The 22,557-nt window shown below is 40.5% G+C and overlaps 1 protein-coding gene and 1 non-coding gene across 3 annotated transcripts in view; both read right to left on the bottom strand.

The window, feature by feature from the left end:
* SMPD3 (sphingomyelin phosphodiesterase 3) overlaps positions 1-22,557 on the bottom strand; it is a 273,255-nt gene that overhangs the window by 206,431 nt on the left and 44,267 nt on the right. The window lies entirely within an intron of this gene.
* Positions 791-896, bottom strand: LOC138159651 (U6 spliceosomal RNA). Its single transcript, XR_011167935.1, has one exon. It is a non-coding gene; the product is annotated as a U6 spliceosomal RNA (small nuclear RNA).

Raw genomic sequence — 22,557 nt, 5'->3', positions numbered from 1 at the left:
AGACTGGCTTTACTAATTTGATATTCTGGCTCATCAAGAGTTACCTTGACGGTCACTTTTACCTACTAAATCACACATTTCTATTAGTTAAGTAAAATAAATAAGTATCACTGTGTACAAGTATACTGTATAAGTTGTTGTTTAATAGTCCAGTTGTGTCCAATGTTTCATGACCTCATACTGCTTACTGTCCCTGGGCTTTTCTTGGCAAAGATACTGGAGTGGATAGCCGTTTCCTTCTCCAGTGGATTGAGGCAAACAGAGGTGAAGTGACTTGCCCGGGGTCACACAGCTAGTGCATGTCTGAGGCTGAATTTGAACTCAGGCCTTTCTGACTCCAGGCCTAGCACTCTTTGCACTGAACCACCTAGCTGCCTCCATAGACTCCATACACCATGGAAGTTCGCTGTACAGAACTCTTCCCCAGTGGATTATATTGTAAATTAAATTCATAGCTTATTTTCAGGGCTCTTTGTGTCCCTTTATAATTCTTGTTTTGGTCACTTGAGATTATTAAAGCCCAATTGTCTCGTGAACATTGCTTAATTTGGGCCTGGAAATATGAAGAATGTACCAGATATACCGCAGAAGAGGAAATGGGCAGTCTATAAACACTCAACAGAGACTTAGTAAGGGTCTGCTTTGCACAAAGCATTAGGCCCGGTACCAAGGATACAGTGGTAGGAAGAAAAGTGGTCACCATTTTCAAGGAGCTAACATCCTACTGGGGTGTGTAACAGATCGTTGTTCGGTCACGTCTGACTCTTTTGTGTGTGTGTTTGTGTGATATAAAAGTATAGAATACTTCACAAATTTGTGTGTCATCCTCGAGCAGGGGGCCGTTAACCCTCTCTGTATTGTTCCAATTTTAGTATGTGTGCTGCTGAAGCGAGCACCATGTCTGACTCTATGACCCCATTTGAGGCTTTCTCAGCAGAGATACTGGAATGATTTAACATTGCCTTCTCTAGCTCATTTTATAGAGAAGGAAACTGAGGCAAACAGAGTTAAGTGACTTGTCCAGGGACACACAATTAGTAAGTAGCTGAGGCAGGATTTGAATTCAGGAAGATGAGTTTTCCTGATTCCAGACCAGGTCTGGCACTTTATCTACTCTATTCACAAGTAGGGAGTTATCATAAGTTATTGAGCAGCAGAAAGACATGATAAAGAGTGTTTCAGAAAGATTTGTCTAGGAAATAGTCTATCAGATAGCTTGAAGGAGGAATAATACAGTAATAATACAGTAACACAGTAATACAGGATTGAGGTGAAGGTCTGGATTTGTTTGGTGGCAGGAAGAACAAAGAACAAGAGATAGGCACAAGAAACATTTTGAAGAAAGGAATTAAAAGTTTTGTTGACAGTGAATGAAGGGGAGAAAACAATTGAAGTTGACTAGAATATTTCTAGCCTGGCAGCCTGAAGGAATGGCGGTACCACAAACAGAGAGGAAGAAACAAAGCCAGTCAAAGGCATATGGAAACCTGGAGCATTCAGATTTGAGCATGTTAAATTTATGGTGCTAATGGCACATTCAAGTGGAGAAGTCCCATAGGCAGCTGGAAATAGGGAAGTGGAGAGCTTGTGAGAAGGGAAGGCTGGGGTAGGGATCTAGATCTGGGAATCATCTGGTTAATGGAGACAACTGGAACTTTGTGAATGGCTAAGAGCTTGAGGGGAAGGACTACTGAATAGGCAAACCAGCTGCTAAATGAATAATACTCCTTTTGGATGTGCAGAAGCCCACTCCTTGCTAGGAGACCCTTAGGTAGTAGAACCAACGTTTACTGAAAATAAAATTATCGATATGTAGAAGCAACATTTTATCTGCACTCTGAGTCAACTCTGCAGCTTGACAGATGGCCTTATCTTTCCCAAATATAAGTAATAAATATGCTTTGTTCTAACCCATCACTAGCTGGGCAAATTTCAAATGGGAATTTTCCAGGCAAAGTTGATACCTTAACATTTTTTTCCCATTACCATTCCAGAAAGGTCCAGTTCCTCTGGTGGAGGGCAAGTTCTGGTTTTCCCACCTATATTATGCTAATCAAATAATGCTATTGTTGTTCAATTGTGACCCCTTTTGGGGTTTTCTTGGCAAAGAGACTGGAGTGGTTTGCCATTTTCTTCTCCAGCTCATTTTACAGATGAGGAAACTAAGGCAAACAGGGTTGAGTGTCTTGCCCAGGGTCACCCAGCTAGTAAGTATCTGAGGCCAGATTTGAACTTAGGTCCTCTTGACTCTATCCAGTGTACCACCTAGTTTCCCCAGTTAAATAAAGCAACTATTGTTTTTGTACCTAAAATGTTACCAAATGGTTTTTTTTTTTTATCATTTTAGAATCTAATTACTTTAAATATTTGAACAAACCGTTAAATTTTATTACTTGTGACTTTATGCTGTTCGAATGAGGGCCTATTAAAAAAACTTTACAAATTACATTAGTTTATTTGTTGGAGAACCTACTTATTTCACGTTTTTCCTCCCCTTTATCTTCCGTGTTGTTCTATTCAGGTCACAGATGACCTGTCTGAGGCCATTAGTCAGATAGCATGCCCTACTTTGCAAGGGAAGACTTGAAAGGTCAGTTTCAGGCTTTGATACACGTGGTTACCATTAATTTACCCCCAAATGCTCCCAACGGCAAAGGTTGCATTTAATGCCCTGATACAATTGATTATCCATTAGGGTAGCTATTTAAAGATCATTTCACATCAAATTTAAACGAACGTCTGCTCTAAAAGGGCAGATCAACACTGACGTAGGATAAACTAATATCCTTAAACTTACAGCTAAAAAATTCCATTTCCCTTTGGTTGTGTTTTCTCCCTCTTCAGTTGAGTTTTCTTGGCATTGTGACCAGTTTTATTTTTAAAAAAGTCACAAATCTCTTTTAATCCCATACCAGATAAAGAAGCATCTCTCTGTTTGATTCAGCTCAACAAACGGGATATCTAGCAATAACGAGGTTCCAGGCATTATCCTAAACATGTTAAATATGCTAAACAAAGACAAAATAATCCTTTCCCTGGAGGAGCTTACATTCTACTGGAAACCAGCCCAGATTCCTCAAAAGATATTGTTTGATGACCCTCTGATCATTCACATTAAATGAAGCATAAAATAGGGAGATATGTGCTTGCCAAAGGTGTTTGCTACTGTCATGGAGGATGACCAGAGCAGAGTCCAAATGGAAGAGTGGTTCTCTATAGTTGGTGAGTTTATCCAACTGTTTCTGTTGTCATATGATATTATGCTCTTTGCAATAAGCCCTCAAGCTTCACAGAGACTTTTAAATAAGATTCATGATCACTCAAAACAATTTGGCCAAACTGCCCAGCCAGGAGAAACTGAGGGGCAGGAAAGTACTTATCCATAACAGGCAACCAGATGGACAACCTGTAGAAGTCCCTATTGTGCCTGTACCCCACAGTAGATAGACGGAACCCCTTCTTGATTTAATCTCTCCCTGACTAAAAGGTAGTTCACACTGAAAGTGGGAGTAAGGGTTATTTCCCAGTCCTCTCTCCAAATCCTTATCAATGCACAGTAGATATGCACTGTGAATGAATGAATAAGTATGTATTAAGGTCTTACTGTATCTTAAGCATTGTACTGAACTGTCGATACAAAAAGAAAAGAGAGACTCTGCAGAGGGATTAGCACAGGGCAGATGGCAAGGCCTGGTGGTCCTTAAGGTATAGTGGCAGGGTTACCAATAGCACACAGTATTGTTCACATACTGACTACAGGTTCCTGCATGTTCCAAGGCCCTCTAGGTGACCCCAGAGAATCAAGATGATTGCCATAGACTGGCTGAGGAGTCTTCTGGTGATCTTGACATTTATTTCTTGATGGAATCTTGGAGGCCATCAAATCCAATCTAGTCCAATGTGTTTACACTTTCTACTTGGCAGCTATAGGTGGTTGTCCTAGAGTCAGGAAGATCTGAGTTCAAATCTGATCCCAGACACTCACAAAGCCAGAGAAGGACGTAATGCATGTCATGTATGGAGGACAGTTTGTGTGCAAAGGTGCAGGGGTAGGAGATGGGATGTACAGTTGGTACTAGGAGGACATTTGGCTGGAATATGAAATGTGTAAAGGGGAATAAGGCAAAATAAGTATGGAATAATATAAAATAAATAAGTGAAGTAAGGTTGGACCAGGCTGTGACAGTCTTTAAATACCAAGATGAGGAATTTATATTTTATCATGGAGGCAATTGGGATCTACTGAAAGCCTAACTCACTTCATAGATGAGGAAACTGATGGACACAGGGGGCTATTGGCTATCAGTTTTCTCCAATTTTCCTATTATCCCCAAGTGAGGACTCAAGAATCAAGCTGGAGGCTCCCTTAGAAGGCAACTTACCTAGCACCCTCATCTTACTGAGGTCCAGAGAAGTTAGGTGGATTGTCCATGGTCACACAACTAGTCAGAATTTGGCAGAGCTAAGACTGACTTCAGATTTGGCATGTTCTCACTACATCCTGCTTTCTGCCAAGGTGAGGGAATAGTGGTGGTGGTGGTGATGGGGGTACTGAGAAGGAGGGGTTTGCCTTTTGCCTTTTTCCATTTAACATCCCTTATTGAAGCTAAGGGAAGTGGGTTGCTTTCCCTTTGGAGAGAGCATGATTGCAACCCCAAATTATTAAAATCAGTTTCTAATTAAAAATATAAAAGAACACATTCACATTGTGTTTTGCATTTACAAAATGCCTTCCATATACTATTTCATGTTATCTTCACAACAATCCTTTAAGGTCAATAGTGTAGATATTACCATCTCCTCTTTAAATGCATGAAGAAACAGTCTTAAATAGGGCAAATGACTTCTTGACCCAAGGTCAGTGAGTTAGCAAGTGGCAAAGCTGGAATGCCATCCTGCCTCCAAGCCTAGTTCTCTGTTTTATGCACTTCTTTGGGCCACCCCAATTCGAGCACATCTTACAAATGCCTTTTCTCAGTTCGGCTTAGGCATGGCTTTAATTTGAAATTGTTATTATCTTCCTACTGGATGGCATAAAGAGCTGAGGAACAGAGGGTCCGAGATTTAAAGCTGGAAGGAATCTTAGAGACCAGAGTCCAAATCCCTCATTTTACAGATGAAGGAGCACTGAATGCTGCAGTGATTTGCCCCTGGTCTACCAGAGTAAGGAGCAGAGGCTTCTGATTCCAAATGCAGCATACCTTTAGCTCAACGACCATATGCTTAAGGTGTCTGCAGGGCTGGCACAATTTGTAGCAACTGACCAAGCCAACATTCCTTAGTGACTGCCTCCAAGGACTGGACATAGACCTGAAGACTCCTGCTGTTTTTTAATCTTGCTAGAGTGATGACTTAAGAAGCCATCCTGACTACACAGTACAAATAAAGTCTGAACAGAACGAGAAGCAATGACTTTGCCTCAGGGAAGAATTAAGCTCTTTATCTAAAACAAACCTTCACAAAAAGAGAGAAGGACACAGATGAGGGAGGAGGTACTTGCTAATGAAGATAATTAATGAAAAATCTAAGATTCTGAATATTTTAAGTATAACCTCCTGATAGAAATAGAAGCGGACCAGATTGATTTTTAATTGGACTAATAACGGAGGTGATGGAGACATAGAATAGCAGAATTACTATGGTCCCAGAGGCCATCTACAGCACCAGATTGTCCTTCCATATAGAATCATAGACTCTAAGTGCTGGAAGGGACCCCAGAAGACATCCAGTCTTATCTGCACCCATGTGGTAATCGCCTCAACTGTTAAATGGGCATAACAATACCACCTGTACCCCGGAGTTGTTTGTAAGGATCAAGTGAGGTTGCTGGAAAGCACTTGCCACAGTGCCAGGCAAACACATTCTGAGTGCTTCATAAGTGATTATTTCCTTCCCAGGCCTCAGTTTCCTTGTCTGTAAATGAGAGCATTGAACTAGATGGCTTCTCAGGTCCCCAAGAAATGTTCACTTGCCATTCAGTGTGGGGAAACTCACTTCCCACTGAAAATAGACCATTGCATCTTTGGATAGCTCTCATTGGTAGGACACTTCCCCTTAGGATGAGCCAAAATTTGCCTTTCAACACTGTTTTTAGTTCTCAAATAAGTGGTCATCTAATCTCTGATTGAAAATCTTCAGCTATAGGGTCTGAAGCATCACAGGACGTGGTCCATTCCATGTTGGGATAGCCAAGTATAAGGAATTTCTTGTTTATATTAAGTTCATATCTGCCTACCTTACACAGTTATATTCTTCAATAGGTAAAAAAAATCCTTCTTATCCATAGAGGAAAAAACAAATGGATGAGGAATGTTTATTGCTCAGGTTATGATACACAATTAGAGACGATCGGTATCTATTTTGATGTCTAACTGTGATTCTCTGTGTTCCTGTCCTTGTCTCTCTGTCTTTATCTCTCTCTTCCTCCCTCCTTTCCCACTGCCTTCCTCTATTCTCTATTCATACCTTCCTTTTTCTTTCTTTCCCTTCCTCTATCTCTGTCTCTCTCTCTCTATCTCTCTTTTCTCTTTTCATCTTTGTCATTTAATAACATTATATATCAGCCAGCACTGTTACATGGCTGAGAGTCATGGAGCCCAAAATAGTCTCTGACAGACCAAAAATGATCCCACTACTGAAGGTTTTGAGATATTAGAGGCCAGATGAGCTCAATGCTGAAGCTTCAACCCATAGAGCAAGTCTGAGAAGAACGAAGACCAGGGCCCAAATGACCTGCACACTTGCTCCCAGGAATGAGTAGACTTGGGCCAAGTTGCCCTTTTATGAAAAGATAGGTGAGTTAGACAGTGGATAGATGCAAAAACGGCCCTTTAAAAACCACCATTTAAGAGTTAAGCTGCCTTCATTGTTCTTTTAGGTAGAAAATAGTCACGCTCACCCTCCAGGCCTGCCCTGCTTCTAACTCCTGTGATTAATAATGGCAGTTTGAATTCATATTATGTGTTCTTTCCAAGGGCCTCAAAGCACTCTGTTAGCATTAATTAAGTTTTACCATGTCAGGTAGGTGAATATTCCTGTACCCACTTACATAAGGTTTAACTGAAGCAGCAGATGAAATAACTTTAATTAAGAAACGCATGCTGGAATTGAATCCTCTAACATGAACCCTGAAAGAAGCAGGTGTGGCACTAGGGCTAGCAGGATGGCCTTGGAGTCAGGTCGACCTTGGTGTGAGCCCTCCTTCTGACGCATCTTGACTGTGTGACCCTGAATGAGTCATGGTGCCCTATGTGGAAGCTCTCCAAGTCTGTGTTAAAGGAGAGCTGCTGATGATGTGCATGGTGCAGGGAGTTTCCATACGCCACACCAAAGGGAAAAGACCCACACTATTAGCCCTACCTAAGAGGTCCATTTATAGGCTCAGGATGTCCCATTTACTGGAATTCTACCAAAGCTTTTTTCCCAAAGAAATCCTTGCTTATTCTCTAACATTGAAGTAATGACCAAAGTGATGGAAACAATTTTCCTAGAAATTATGCTCTTTCAAGAGGTTAAATCTAAATTCACCAAGCATTTATTAAATGCCAACTGCTCTGGGTACCTCCAGGATAGCCTGACTGCACTGAGTGCTAAGAATAGTGTGGCAGCAGCAGGAGGAAAACTCAAAGCTCCAAGGTCATAGAGTGATTAGCGTCAGCAGGAGGCTTTTCTATCATCTTGTCCATTGCCCCCATTTCAGAGAGGAAACACGAAGGCTCAGAGAAGTAAAGACTTGTCTAAAGTCACACAGCTAGTCAGCAGTAGGATAGCCAGTCTAGAACTTAAGTTTTTCTGATTCTACTACATTAGGCTTAAAGTCTGACCAGTTCTTGAATGAGGCCTCTAAGTCATTGTTACTAGGGACCTTTTGGGGTCTGCTATCAAAAAACAGAAACAAACAAACAAAAAGACTAATAACTAATAATGTTCAAATTTGACCTCAAGTACTTATTAGCTATGTGACTCTGGGCAAGTCACTTAACATGAGTTCAAATCCACCTCAGACACTTAATAACTCTGTAACTCAAAACAAGTCATTTCACCGCTGGTTGCCTCAGTTTCCCCAACTGTCAAATGGGCATAATAATAGCACCTACAAGTCAGAATTGTTTGTGAGGACCAAGTGAGATCACTGTAAAGCACTTACCGCAGTGCCTGACCTATTTTAAGTGCTTAATAAATGATTGTTTCCTTCCCAGGCCTCAGTTTCCTCATCTGTAAATGAGAGCATTGAACTATATGGCCTCTCAGGGCCCTTATGACTCTAGTTGTAAGGCCTGCTAGATGGTGCAGTGAATAGAGAACTGGAGTCAGGAAGACTCATCTCCCTGAATTCAACTAAAGCCTCAGACATTTACTAACTATATGACCCTGGGCATGTCACTTGATTCCTATTTGCCTCAGTTTCCTTATACATAAAATGAGCTGGAGAAGGAAATGGCAAACCCCTCCAATATCTCTGCCAAGAAAACCTCAAGTGGGGTCACGAAGAGTCAGATACGACTGAAGTGACTTGACAACAAGAAAAATTTGGAAAGGCCCATCCCCCCAAAATTGACCACAGCCCCTCATGAAAACCATCACTAAAGTATGGAGGTGCTGTGATTTGCTAATAAAATAATGGATCTTTGGAAGAATTGAATTATGATCAGCCATAATAATTGGGTTTGATTATACTCCTTGAGAGCAGGCCCTTACTCTGTTGATTACCAGCTCTGTCAGGAGGATAATTCTTCAATATCTTACCCCTGGAAATGAGATATTATGCCCAAAGGGATGCAGACCATTTGCTTCTCAAAGTGGAAGCATTTGGCAGTTTGGAGTCTGATACTTTACCCTCCACTTCAGATCTCTGATGTGGTAAAGTACGAATTGCTTTTCAGCAGCTCAGCCTTAATGTCTTCATTTGCATTCTTCAAAACCCAGTCAAAGCAAATCTTAGCAAGGGTCTCCCTTTATGATTATGGAATGATGCAAACATAGCTTCATTCCTGGAGGAATGGGGAGGGGGTGTTGAGGGGATGCTGCAATTGAGAAAAGTCTGCTTCAGAAAAGAGAAAATGACATGAGTCCAGGGAGAAAGAGAACTCATCCACTTCTTTATTTTTAAAAATTAAAAAAAAATTGTTTATTTATTTATATTTTAATCTTTTACTCATCTGCTTCTTAAGCAGCTGGATGACAGTGTCCATGGCGCTTGCCCAGTGATATTTCAGCTTGTGGGCACTTCCCTCTGAGTAATTATATGTTGTTTACTAAGTGGAGCTGTTCATTTATAAGGGACAATCCAAATGGAGTACAACATGTGATTGTACTCATTGGAGCCCCAGACCTTATTTTCAATCAGCAGAATAATTGGGTCATGTCATTAATGAATCTGTGACCATCTCACCTTGAAATATAGCCTTTTAAGAATATGTAGCTTTGCAATAAATATGGTGGTTTCCATATAGCCATCAACCAATGACATTTATCGTACCTCTGTGGTTTTCAGGGTGCTAGAGTGGAAGCATTAAATTGTTAAAGAAAAAAAAAAACCAATTGCCATGTTGGGCTACGAGAGAAGGAAAATGTCAGTGGTGTTGAAGAGGTGATGGGCCGAAACAGACAGAAGAATGGGCCTGCAGTGTGAACCCTGGCTTTAAACCTTGGCTTAAACTTTCAAACAGCGTTGACAAAAATGTTGCTTAGCTGCAGTTTCCTCAACTGTAAAATGGGTATAATAATAAATGTACTACCTACCTCACAGGGTCATTATGAAGAAAGTGCCTTGTGAAAATTAAAATGCTATAAAGCTATGATTTACTGCTCTCTTCCTTCTCTTCTTCCTCTTCTTTCTACTCTGTGGCCATCATCATTATTGCCATCATATAGTGGATAGAGAGCTAGCCTCAGAGTCAAAAAGATGTGGGTTCAAATCATGCCTCTTATACTATCTGACTGTGTGACTCTAGCTGAATCCTTTAATGTCTCGGTGATCTGTACAATTCTATAAGACTATGTAAGTTATAGAGAAAGTGCCAACCTGTATTGGTGGAGGGAGTTTCCTTATCTGGGAGATCCCTATATCAGTGAAATCATAGGTCCACGCCCCTATTCCCCCTATTATTAGAGTCATAGAAATCATTTGGAACATTCTTAGTTTAGCTAGCTTGCTATTTTTACTTAAAAATTATCTAGAAACGGAGTGTGAATACTGTTGTTTCATATCCTGAAACCAAAGTTTTAAAAATACCCCTTTAAATGCTAGAAGCTGAATATTTTTAATATGTGGAAGAGACTTAAATGTTTCACTTGATTTCTGGATTGAAAAATACTCCAGATTTTCCTGATTAAGCCCTCTCCACTGTGATCCTCAGCACTTAGATTTTCAGTCAGAACTATATTCTTCTCTGCTTATTAATAATAAATTTACTTGTAATTATCCTTAAGCCTTTTCAGAATGTACCTATTAGCACTAGACTTAGAGTCAGGAAGACATGAGCTCAAATCCTGCCTTAGCAACTTATTAGCTATGTGACCTGGAGGCAAGTCACTCTATATCTATATGCCTAGCTTGCTTATTTGTAAATAATAATTTGATAATAATAACACCAACCTCCCAGGATTGTAGTGAGGATGAAATGAGATAATATTTGTAAAACACTTTGCACCTTAAAGCACTATAAATTGTATTATTATTAATAATAAAGCAACATTTTTGGCAACACTATTTGAAATAATAGACTATAATTTAATCAAGGCCAATGAATCATGTTTTCTGTTAAAAATATTTACCCCAAAATGCCTAGTACAGTGTTGTGGATGTGGCAAGAACACAAGAAATCCTTATTAATTGGCTAATTTAATAAAAATAAGTTTATAATGTTTGCTAAAAATCATTTTAGGGAAATGCACAGACCTATTAATGATTTCAAATTGCTTACTGCCCCAAAAACCCATCTTCTTAATTATCAATAGTCTTCTGATAGCATTAAAGATAACATCGAAAAAAAAAAAAGATAAACTGGCCGTATAACCTTGAGCAAGTTACTTAACCCCAATTGCTTTAAAAAAAAAGAAAAAAAGATAACATCGAAAATATATGCATGACTGTTGGTGGAATTGTGAGTAATTTAGACTATACCCAAAGGGCAATCAAACTGTGCATACCCTTTGAACCAGCAATACCAGTACTAGGACTGTATCTCAAAGAAAGTTTAAAAAAATAGTAAAAGGACCCATCTATACAAAAATATTTATAGCAGCTCTTTCTGTGGTGGCACAGAATGAGAAATTGAGGGGATATCCATCAATTGGGGAACAACCGAACAAGTTGTGGTATATGACTGTAATGGAATACTGTTGTACTATGAGAAATGATGAGCAGGTAGATTTCAGAAAAAACCTAGAAAGACTTATATGATGCAAAGTGAAGTGAGCAGAACCAGGAGAACATTGTACACAGTAACAGCAATATTGTATGATGAACAATTGTGAATGACAACTATTTTCAGCAGTATAATGATCCAAGATAATCACAAAGGACTCATGATGAAAAGTGCTATATGCCTCCAGAGAAAGCACTGATAGCATCTGAATACAGACTGAAGCATACTATTTTTTCCTTCCTTCCTTCCTTCCTTCCTTCCTTCCTTCCTTCCTTCCTTCCTTCCTTCCTTCCTTCCTTCCTTCCTTCCTTCCTTCCTTCCTTTCTCTCTCCTCTTTCTTGTTCAAGTTTTCTTCCACCTAATATGGAAATGTTTTACATGTGTGCACATGTATAATCTATATCAAATTGCTTACTATCTCAGGGAAGGTAGAGGGGAGGGAGGAAGGGATAGAATTTGGAGCTCAAAACTTAAAAAAAATGCTAAAAATAGTTTTTACATGAAATTAGAGAAAAATGAAATATTTTTTAAAAAGAATATATGCATGAACTGATAAGGAAGTAGGTTGGTCATATAGCAAGGAGAAAAGATGGCAGCCTGAGTGCTTTACTAGTATCTACAAATATTAGGAGTACCTAGGATCAAAGAGCTGGAAGTCAATCCTCATTTTACAGCCGAGGAAACTGACTCAGAGAAAGATTTCCAGAATGTTGGCTAGATCTTCTACTGAGAGATATATGGAAAAACATGAGCAAACCCTACAGATGATGGAAAAACTTACAATGTGCATTATTAGATGGTGTAATCCACATCGATAAGATCATAGATCCATAGAAACGTTCTCTCAGGGTGCTATGTGGTTGTAAATCACAGCACACCACTATCTGGAATTTTCTGGTGACTCAAAGAAAGGAAGGCATGGGAGGTGTAAGAAGGTAGAAACACATGATCAACAATGACTTGATGATGGGACCACTAGCTACCAGGGTTACTCCCTCCCCCTTCAACAAGGGTTAGCCTAGCTTTTCCTTGAACTCTTCCTGGGACTTGAGTGGCTTAGGGGCTAAAGCTCAAGCTCTGCCTTCTGGTAGCCTCTGACCATTCTGATATAATTTTCTGGTCACCCATTGGCAAAAAGTCCATCCCCATGGAGTTGGGACCTTTCAGACTTGGGAGATGTTCTAGACCTTGGGAATTGTCACATCCTGCCCTGCTAACTATACTTAGAGGCGGTGGTAGTGGGGGGGAGGCAGGTCTACCCAAACTAAGTTCTGGAATAGCCTTTAAATATTTAGATATTATGATTAAATCAATTTTGAATGACCTACGAGTTCCTTATTTCTTTCTAACTTTGAATTTGAACTACTAGGATCTTGGTTTGGGTCAAGCCTGCCCATTAGAACTTCCATGTGAAAAGTTGTACAAAAGATACTTCCAAGGATATATAGGCCTAGAAAAGGAGGTGAGTAAATGAGGTACCAAATGTAGTTGATAATGGATCAATAGCCAGAATGCTGTTGTTCGGTTAAGTCTGACTTATTTTGCGATTCCGTTTGGGGTTTTCCTGGCAAAGATATTGGAACGATTTACCCTTTTCTTCTCTATCTCATTTGACAGATGATGAAACTGAGGCAAACAGTTAAGTGACTAGCCCAGGGTCACACAGCTAGTGTCTGAGGTTGGATTTGAACTCAGGTCTTCCTGATTTTAGGCTCAGTACTCAATGCACTACACCACTCAGATGCATTAGAAGGCTTCCTTTGCACTGCCCACACCACCTTGACCCCAGTGAAAGATGCAAAAAAAAAAAAAAAAAAAAAGCAGAGGAGGTCTTCTAATGAATTGGGCATATCCCCTGTGGGAGTATTATGGAAAAGTATATACAAAACCTGCACAAACAGGGTGAGAAAGCATGGTGTATGTTTGTTTGTACTCATAATCTGACCTGGAAGATGGAGTATACATGCCAGTGAGATCACAGATACATTTAGGCATCCAATTAGAATAAATTTGTGCATTTTTTATTACATGTAGATGGATGAAGGACACTTTTGCATCGATACTCTAGTGTACATGAATTAATGAATGATAAAACATTCATTAAGTATTTATTAAGCTCTTACTATGTTTCAGGGACTGTGCTAAGTGCTGGGGGATAGGAATACCAAGGAAGATAGACCCTGCCCTCAAGGAGTTTACATTCTAATGGGGTTAAGACAACCCATAAAATGGGGCTAGAAAGGAGGTAGGTACACCTAGGGTGATATTGTTTGGAAAAAGCCAGAATGTGATGTTAAAGCCTGGTTCCAGACAGGATATGGCTTTCAAAAGCTCACATATCAGAGCCCAAAGGTTCCAGGATCAGAGTCCAAAGTGCTGCTGGGAGGAGGGTGAAGACGAGGAAAAGGAGGGTGGTGTATAGGTGGCATGGTTTGGAAATGACCAGGAAGTGACTGTGAGACAGAATGCCTTTTGTCACTTTGTCTCATTCTCCAAGAACGGAGGGGAGAATGCCAAAGCAGTGTGTTCTAGTCACGATGCTCTGTTGTCTTACTATAATGATGCAAGAGCAGCATTTTCATTTGGTAAAGATATCTGGGGGAAATGTTGCTGCTGTTCCTATGAACAACATCTCCATCCTAGCCTCACCCCAGCTGAGACTACATACTTTGATCTCTTGCACCATGACTGCATAATTCTGGAGTTATATCCATCCCAGGGGAATGGAGATGCAAAGATTTCCCACTCAATGTGGACCTGAGAACTCTCAACCCTGTGTTGGGGCACAATGAGGGCTTGGCTAAGGAGAAAACTGAATATGAATCTTCTCCTGCCAAAATAAGCCATTTTCTCTTCTATTTCTCATTCATCAAATACTTCAATTGTATCAAGAAACAAAAACCCAGACACAAAACTCTTTCTTTTCTTTTCTCTTCCAGGGGCCTACATTTTAGGTTTCTGCACCTGGATCCTTTCAAACATTGTTGGAATTCCACAAGAAACACTCCACTGGCCTCTGATATTAACAGGTTCTGAGATTAGCGCATAGTGAAATCAGATCCGCTAAGAGCTGCAGCTTTAGTCTCTAGAGAATCAACGCTCCTTAAGAACAAAGCCTATATATTCTGCCTATCAACTAACTGCCCCTTATACTGGCTCAGTGCCCAGGATCCAATTACTGTATAGGTCTTGGCACGCAAGAGGAACAAATGAATGGTCCTAGATCAAGATCGGGAAGGCTCCTCCTCTGACTTCTTCTAGCACATGGAGGCACTTTTCCTATTTCTTTTCATATTTTTGTTATTTGTGTAGACCATAATCTCCTTGAGGGCAGAGACTATCTCATTCACCTTTTTAATCACCTTCCTAGATTAGTGTGATGCTTTGTATATCCTGGGTGCTGAATAAATGCTTGTTGGGATGGAATTTCGGGTTGATAGAGAATGCTATGCACAGTCTGTGGCTATTTCCCTGCTACTCACCCCCTCCTAAAACCAGCAAACATCTCTCCCCTGACATATCCACCAAAACAAGCTCACAGAGAAACCCCACAAGACACAGAACCTCAGAGTATCTTTAAAGCATCCATCTTCAAACAAACTCAGACCCTGAATGAGCTCTGTTGCTCTCACCCAGAAATAGGAACAGTCATTTGAGCCCCTGGTCTGGCTTTGCTCCTCTATGTTTGAGGACATTTTATGAAATACACAAGAGAAATTGAGGAGCGGGGCTGAACACTTACTCCCTGAGATGTGGTTTTGACAAATTTAGAAAAGACAGATTTAGGCATAGTTAGAAAAATAAAAACAAGACAGGCAGCCACATACATTTGGCTGCAGTACCAAGTGAGACAAAAGAAGGCATTTTCTTGAGACTCACCAGTCAGGATACTGTAGGATCACACAAAGATGGGACAGGGTCTGTGTGGAATTTTACCTTCTCCAGGGACAACAGTTTGATTAAGGTGAGAGGAGAGGTGGAGGGAGGGAGTGAGAAAAGGTGGGGGGAGGGAGGGAGAGAGAGAGAGAAAGAGAAGAAACAGAGACAGGACAGAGGAGAGAGAAATGAGAGACAGAGAGAAGAGAGAAAGGAGAAAGGGAGAAGAGAGAGGAGGGAAAGAGAAAGAATTATATGCAGATGTGTGAAGTGCATAGGTATTTAGCCATGGATCTAAAATTATGGAACAATTCTTTCTCACTTCCACCATATAGAATGATGGGATCACTCTCATCTTCTGCACACCTACCACAGAGGAGAAAGCTAATTGAAGTACAATTCTCTGACTCTAATTCTGAGATAAGACTGTTAGACGGGTGGCAGTCTGTTCTAGCAGGGTTGGGGACCTTGGCTACCTCTCCACCTAATCCATCAGTAAAACAGGAAGCAGATGTCTAGAGTACACAGCATTGTTTTGTGTTTTGGGAGATATGAAGGGGGATTGTGTGTACAGTAAAAGGAACACTGACTCAAGTCAGAAAGCTTGAGTTTAAATCTTAGTTCTGTTATTTGTGACCTGGGGCAAGTCACTTTTCCCTTTCTGAGCTTCTCTTTCTTCCTCTGTAATGTATTGAGTTTGGATTAGAAGAAATAACATTGAACCAAGGGATACTGCCATGTAACACAATGAACTTAGTCCCCATGGTTCAGCTGCCTTCTCATCCTGGAACATTACCCTTCCTTGTTGGTCCTTTCCTTCCATTGGTGAGTTCTATTTGGGGACCTCCATTTTGGAAATGGGTCCAGGTCAGCCAGGCATAATTTTCTCACAGTTACACTTCTGACTCTGGACTTTGCCACTATTCCCATGAGTAGGGAACTTCCTGACTTCCTTCCTGTCCCCTTCAGGACTTCAGCTCCCCCTTTTTAGATCAGTAAATAAACATTTTTTAAAAATTTAATTTTATTAAATTTGTTTATCTACTTTTAGTTCACAACATTCAGTTCCACAATCCCTTGAGTTCCAAATTTTCTCCCCTTCTCCACCCCCCCCCCCGCTCCACCCCATGGCGGCATGCAATCCGATACAGACTTTACAAAGTCAACAAACATTTTTTAAAACACCTACTATGTGCCACTCACTGTGCTAAGCCCCGGGGGAATAAAATAAGGTAAAAGTCAGTCCCTTCCCTTAAGGACCTCGCAATGTAGTGGGAAAGACAACATGCAGACAATTATGTATGAAACAACATACAGAAAAGACAAAGTGGAGATATTTAATCAACAGAGGGAAGGTACTAGTTCTGGGGAGAATGAGAAAGTCTTCTTGTAGGGGGCAGGATTTTAGCTGGAACTTGAAGAAGGCCAAGGAAGTCAGGAGGGGAAGATGAGGCAGGAGAGAATTCCAGTCTTGGGGGCCCATCAGTGAAAATGTCAAGAGTTGAGAGATGAACTCTCTTGCGTATGGGTGGAGAACCAGTGGCCTTAAGGCCACATGTGGCTTTCTAGGTCCATAAATGTGTCCTTTTGATTGAATGCAAATTGTAAAATTTGGATTCAATCAGAAGGCTGTACTTAAGGACCTAGAAGACCACATCCACATGTGGCTTTCTAGGTCCATAAATGTGTCCTTTTGATTGAATGCAAATTGTAAAATTTGGATTCAATCAGAAGGCTGTACTTAAGGACCTAGAAGACCACATGTGGCCTTAAGGCCCCACAGGTCCTCCACCCCTGCTCTTGTGTGAGATACAGCTAGGGGGCCAGTGTCATTGAGTTGCAATAGTGGGGGCAAGGTGTAACGAGACTGGCAAGGAGATGGGGATGGGGTATGGAGGTAGGCAGGTTATGAAGGGTTTTGAAGGTCAAACAGAGGGTTCTCTATTTCGTCCTGGATATGACAGGAAGTCGGTGAAATTTACTGAATAGGAGATGACATGGTCAGAACATACTCTCTGTGTTGTCTTTTCTTATTAAAATGTAAGCTCCTTGAGGGAAAGGATTCATTTCTCTTTGCTTATATTTGTATTCCCAGTCTTAGCAAAATTGACATATAGTAACTGCTTAATAAATGTTTTTTCCCCTTGCTTTGTTGTCACGAGTGACCCTGAGAATCCGTTAGGATTTAATCAATGTCGGTTTTCTCATGAAAAGGTTTTCTTCAGAGTGATTGCTTTCAAATGTAGAAATTGAGCAGTTTTCTGATCCATGTAAGGAAGAAAATCTTTGCAATTAGAATTCTCTAGAAGTGGGGAGGGGCTGCTTTAGGAGGTAGTGAGAGGTCCTCAAGCCAAAGATCATTGAAACTTGCTGGGGGTATCATAGATGGCCTTTGAGGTCCCTGCCAACTCTGAGAAACTATGACTTTGTAATTTGATGAAGAGAGGCTTCCTAACAATTGTGCCCAGTCCAACAGGGTATGTCTGCCATGTGCTTAGTCCTCTTAATTCATACAATTCCCCTTTGCTTCTTTTCAGCAGGTTAGAATCCAAACCAATAGCCCAGACACCACCCTGCTTGGATGGCCAAATCCCTCTTGTTGCCTTTGTGCTATTAAATGTCTCTTGGCATGGGAACAAGAGCCTTGTGTCTGAGTCATTCAAAACTGCAGTAGCTGCTCCTTCTTCCCTACATAAAGTAATTTTCTTCTCTGTCAGAATGGTATAAAAACAGTCTCACATAAAACATAGTGACTTAAGGAGGGGGGCATAATAGAAGAGGGGACAACCTTATAAGGAACAGAACACCCATTTCCAGGTGACCTTGGTCATGACAAGTCTTAGACTAATTTAGGTGTAAGGAAATTTAAAAAAGTATCCTAATCAGAATGGGACAAGAACATTTTGGTAATTTCTTCTCATGTTTGTGTGTGTGTGTGAGAGAGAGAGAGAGAGAGAGAGAGAGAGAGAGAGAGAGAGAGAGAGAGAGAGAGAGAGAATGGAATTTATCTGGACACTTTTCATTAATTTATTTCTCTCACCTTTGAGTCCAGTCGATGAAATGACAGAATGTAAGAGGCAGGTAACAGAATCAAGTAGGCGTTAACATGTTAAACAAAGTGCAAAGAAGTGTTTATTACTTTGTTACCCTTTTACAAGAAGCAAAGATATTCCCAGGTCAAGTTTAATGGAATTTGAGGGCAGCTAGCCTTTGGCCAGCCAAAGATTCAGCCCAGCTCTTCTCTTGGTTGTCCTTCATAAAGCAAGACCTACTCTTTAGAAAGCCAATGGAATTTAGGCAGGACATAACAGGTGAGGAGAGGAAGAAGAGGCCAGCTCCTAAGAATCACTATTGACTAAGCACCTAAGAGTTTCAAAGAAAGCACTTTATTAATCTAACTCTTCATTTCCTAAAGATAACTGTGGAATAAACATTCAAATGACAGTTATATAACACAACTCCTAAAACAGCTTTGTGGAAAGGTCTTCTATCCATAGGTTTCACAGAACTTGGGATTTTAAAGGGCTGTGGAGACCATCTTGTCCAACTCCATCATTTTATAGATAAGAAAACTGAGTCCTAGAGAAGTTAAGTAACTAAGCGAAGATCACACAGATGTTTAGCAGAACTAGGATGTAGGCCCAATTTTTCTGACATCAAATCTAGTGCTTTTTTTCATTATGCCAAGATCCCTTCTAAGCTTCTGCCCAACTGGGGCAGCTAAGGTGGCACAGTGAAGAGAGCACCAGCCCTGGAGTCAGGAGGACCCAAGTTCAAATCTGGACTCAGACACTTAATACAAAAAACTAGCCATGTGACCTTGGGCAAGTCACTAAACCCCAATTGCCCTACCTTCCCCCCTCCAAAAAGATTCTGCCCAATTAATCCTCTTGGGTCAGGAAAGAAGGAGCAAGAATTAATATTCTTAGTTTATTTATTTCTTTATTTATTTTTTACAAATGAGACATTGTGGTCACACAAAGATCCAGGAACAGAAGTACAAGCAAAAGTCACATCTCTTAAGTCCCATTACCTTAGGTCATGTGACAAATGAAATGCATATTAGATGGTTTTCCTATGCTTTTTTCATAAATACTTTATTACAAATAATCTCACACACATTATTTTGTTAATTTCAAAGTACATTAACACTAATAATCAATTAATACTCAAGATGTGTTCTATGTAGTCTCAACTCTATTAACATTTAAGAAATGACTGATTAACAAGCAATAAGAAGACATAATCAATAAATAAAAGTATTTATTGAGCATTTGCTATATGCTTTTCTCTGTCCTGGGAAGTAGAGACCCAAATAATTGCACTGATTATTTCGTTTGACTTCAGAGTCACCCTATGAAAAAAGTTGGGCAGATCTATTTATTTTACTCAAGAAGAAACAGATGGATGAAGTGATTTAACCACCTTGAGTTATGTCAGGAGATCTAGAGTCGAATCCAGATTCTGCCACTACCTAACTGTATGATCTTGGGAAAGTCATGTTCCTTCTTTGAGACTCTCATTCCTAATCTTTAAAATCAAATAAAAAGTCTTTCTGGTCCCTTCCAGTACCAATCTTGTAAGATTTAATGATTCTAAGTAATAGCTATGAGAGAAGCATGGAACCCCTGATTCTATCCTTCTCCTGTGCTCTGTTATGCAAGGCTGTAGTCTTATTTAGCATACATGCCTATTAAAATTGGCATCTAATTTTCTTCAGAAATAATGTTGGTCAGAAATATTCACAATGCTCAATATTTAATAGATAAAAAACAGAACTGGAGGGGGGAAGCAGAGCAGTGAAAAGCTTCTAGGAATTCATTTTGGAAGGAATTTGGTAACAGAAAGGGCACTAAAGTAGGAGTTTACATCAGAGGTTAGAACATGAATCCAGATTCTATGCAGCAATCTTAACCAAATTCATTTGAAAAACACAGACTTCTGACTTTACTCTTCTCTGTTTACAGACAGTGTTATAGGTCAGAAACACATAAGACATTCATATTTTTAAAAAAAAATCTTATCTAGAAAATTATCCCCAAACTTGGAGTTAAAAGAAAAAGCATTCTCATCTGTTTAATTAACTTATGGGTGTTTATTTTTGACATATGACTTGCAGAATATTTATTATTGACATTTGATGGGAACTAGAGATAAAATCCTTTAAGTTAGATATCAAAGCAGAGTCCTAGGACTGGAGTTTAACCTGTGAAAGTGAAAGTGTTTTTGTCAATATAAATCCACCCTGTGCTGTCTCTGCCGGATCTGAGCGGTACTGGGAACTGTCCACCTTGGCGGCAGACACTAGTTATCTATTTCCAAGCTAAATGTTCCTAACTTTTGCTGCCCTGCTTCCCCCACATTCTTTGAGAGGAGCCAGAGCTTAAAGAAGGATGTTCTGTTGTTGTGTGTATTGGAAAGCCATTCCATTTTGGTAAAGACAACCCTTGTCCCCTGTCCAGAGCCTTTGACATTTTCCAAAACCGAATGCTCAGAAATTTGCTGCCTGCCTTCAGTGGAGAAAGACCAAGTACTAGATAGGTGCGAGTCCCTCCCCAGCAAAAGCTGGAGTTACTGACTCCAAAGCACTCGCTAATGCAGCCCCTTTGAAAATCTACTCTGTGTGCTCAGAACCATCCACCAAGTGTTTTTTAAGCTATTATCCCTTTAAATGATTAGCAACCCCCCCAAAAACTTAAAAGGATGTTTGTTTTTTTACGTGCAAATGAAAGATCAGGAGGAAGGCCAAAGAATGTTTTAAGAACCTTATGATGTGAAGGAGAGAGATGCTATTTACCAAGTATACTTTCTTTGGGGAGACGATTATGGAACAGCTCTGAAAAGACTTCATAGCTTGCAGGGAGAAATACCGCAGATGGGCCTTTCTCAATCCATCCTCCTCTACCTCCCGAACCCCCATTAGAGATCAGATCCTCTGTCTTTCTCAACAATCATCAATGACTTCCTAGTGTCTTTCAAGGAATGCTCAAACTCCTTTGCCTGGCATTCAAGCCCCCCCCCCCCATCTGTTATTATACTATGTTTACAATCTTGCCTTAAATTGCGTTCGTTGGTGCCCTCTATGCTCAGGGGTGGGGAACCTGCAGCCTCAAGGTCACATGAGGCCTTCTAGGTCCTCAACTGTGGCCCTTTGATGGAATCCAAAATGAATCCACTCAAGGACCTAGACGGCCACATGTGGCCTCTTGGCTGCAGGTTCCCCACCCCTGCCTACCTGATATTATTATCACTCTCTGCCTTCCCAGCAAGCCCTGTACTTGCTTCCTTGATTCCAGATCTTCTCTGGCACTATTCTTTGTGCCTGAAATGACTTCAAGGATCAAGCAAAATGATATTTGTAAAGTGTTTAATGCAGTAGCTGGCACATAATAGGTGCCTAATAAATACTTAGTCCCTTCACTTTCCCCCTTTCTTCTTCCTTCTTAGTAATAGCTAGGTGGCACAGTGGATAGAGTGCTGGGCACGGGGTCAGGAAAATTTGAGTTCAAATGCAACTAGCTTTGTGACTCTGGGTAAGTCACTTAACCTTAGCCTCTTCATCTGTAAAATGGAAATGGTAATAGCCTCTATCTCCCAAAGTTGTAGTGAGGATCGAATGGGATAATAATTGTAACGTGCTTAGCAAACAGTGCCTGGCATAGAGTAAGAGCTAGAGAAATGATGGGTAGTATTATAGCTCTTCTCCTTCTCTTCCTTCTCCTTCCCCTTCCCCTTCTCCTCTCCTCCTCCTCCTCCTCTTCTTCCTCCTCTTGAATTCCTACCCACCCTTTAAAGACTAGCTCAAATACTTTCCCTGATTCTCCCAGCCACAAATGACATCCCATTGTAGAAGTAACATTTATCACTGTCTAAATGCATTTATTATGTAATAAGAGGCAGTTATAGGCACAGTGGATAGAGTGCTGGACCTGGAGTCAGGAAGACCTGAGTTCCAATCCAGCCTTGTACACTTACTAGGTGTGTGACTCTGGGCAAATCACTTAACACCTGTTTGCCTCAGTTTCCTCATCTGTAAAATGGGTATAATAACAGTATCTGCCTCCTAGCATGGTTGTGGGGATCAAATGAGATCATAGCTGTCAAAAGCCCTCGGCACAGAGCCTGGTACATAGTAGGTACTCTGTAAATTCTCATTCCATTCCCTTCCCCTATTATCTAGTAGAGTTCTCTATGTTTGTGTCGTATCCTATACAAGCCTGTAAACTCTATTAGGACAGGGGCTATGTGTCATCCAAGCTTTGTATCCTGCCTAGCACCTAACACAGCGGTCTGCATACAATAACCATCTAAT

Source organism: Petaurus breviceps, unplaced genomic scaffold (assembly GCF_028583685.1).
Source record: "Petaurus breviceps papuanus isolate PSGF00001 unplaced genomic scaffold, PetGlider_PUasm1.0 176, whole genome shotgun sequence".
Taxonomy (NCBI): domain Eukaryota; kingdom Metazoa; phylum Chordata; class Mammalia; order Diprotodontia; family Petauridae; genus Petaurus; species Petaurus breviceps.
Note: the sequence above shows the minus strand (reverse complement) of the source record. Positions and strands in the feature narration are given on the sequence as shown.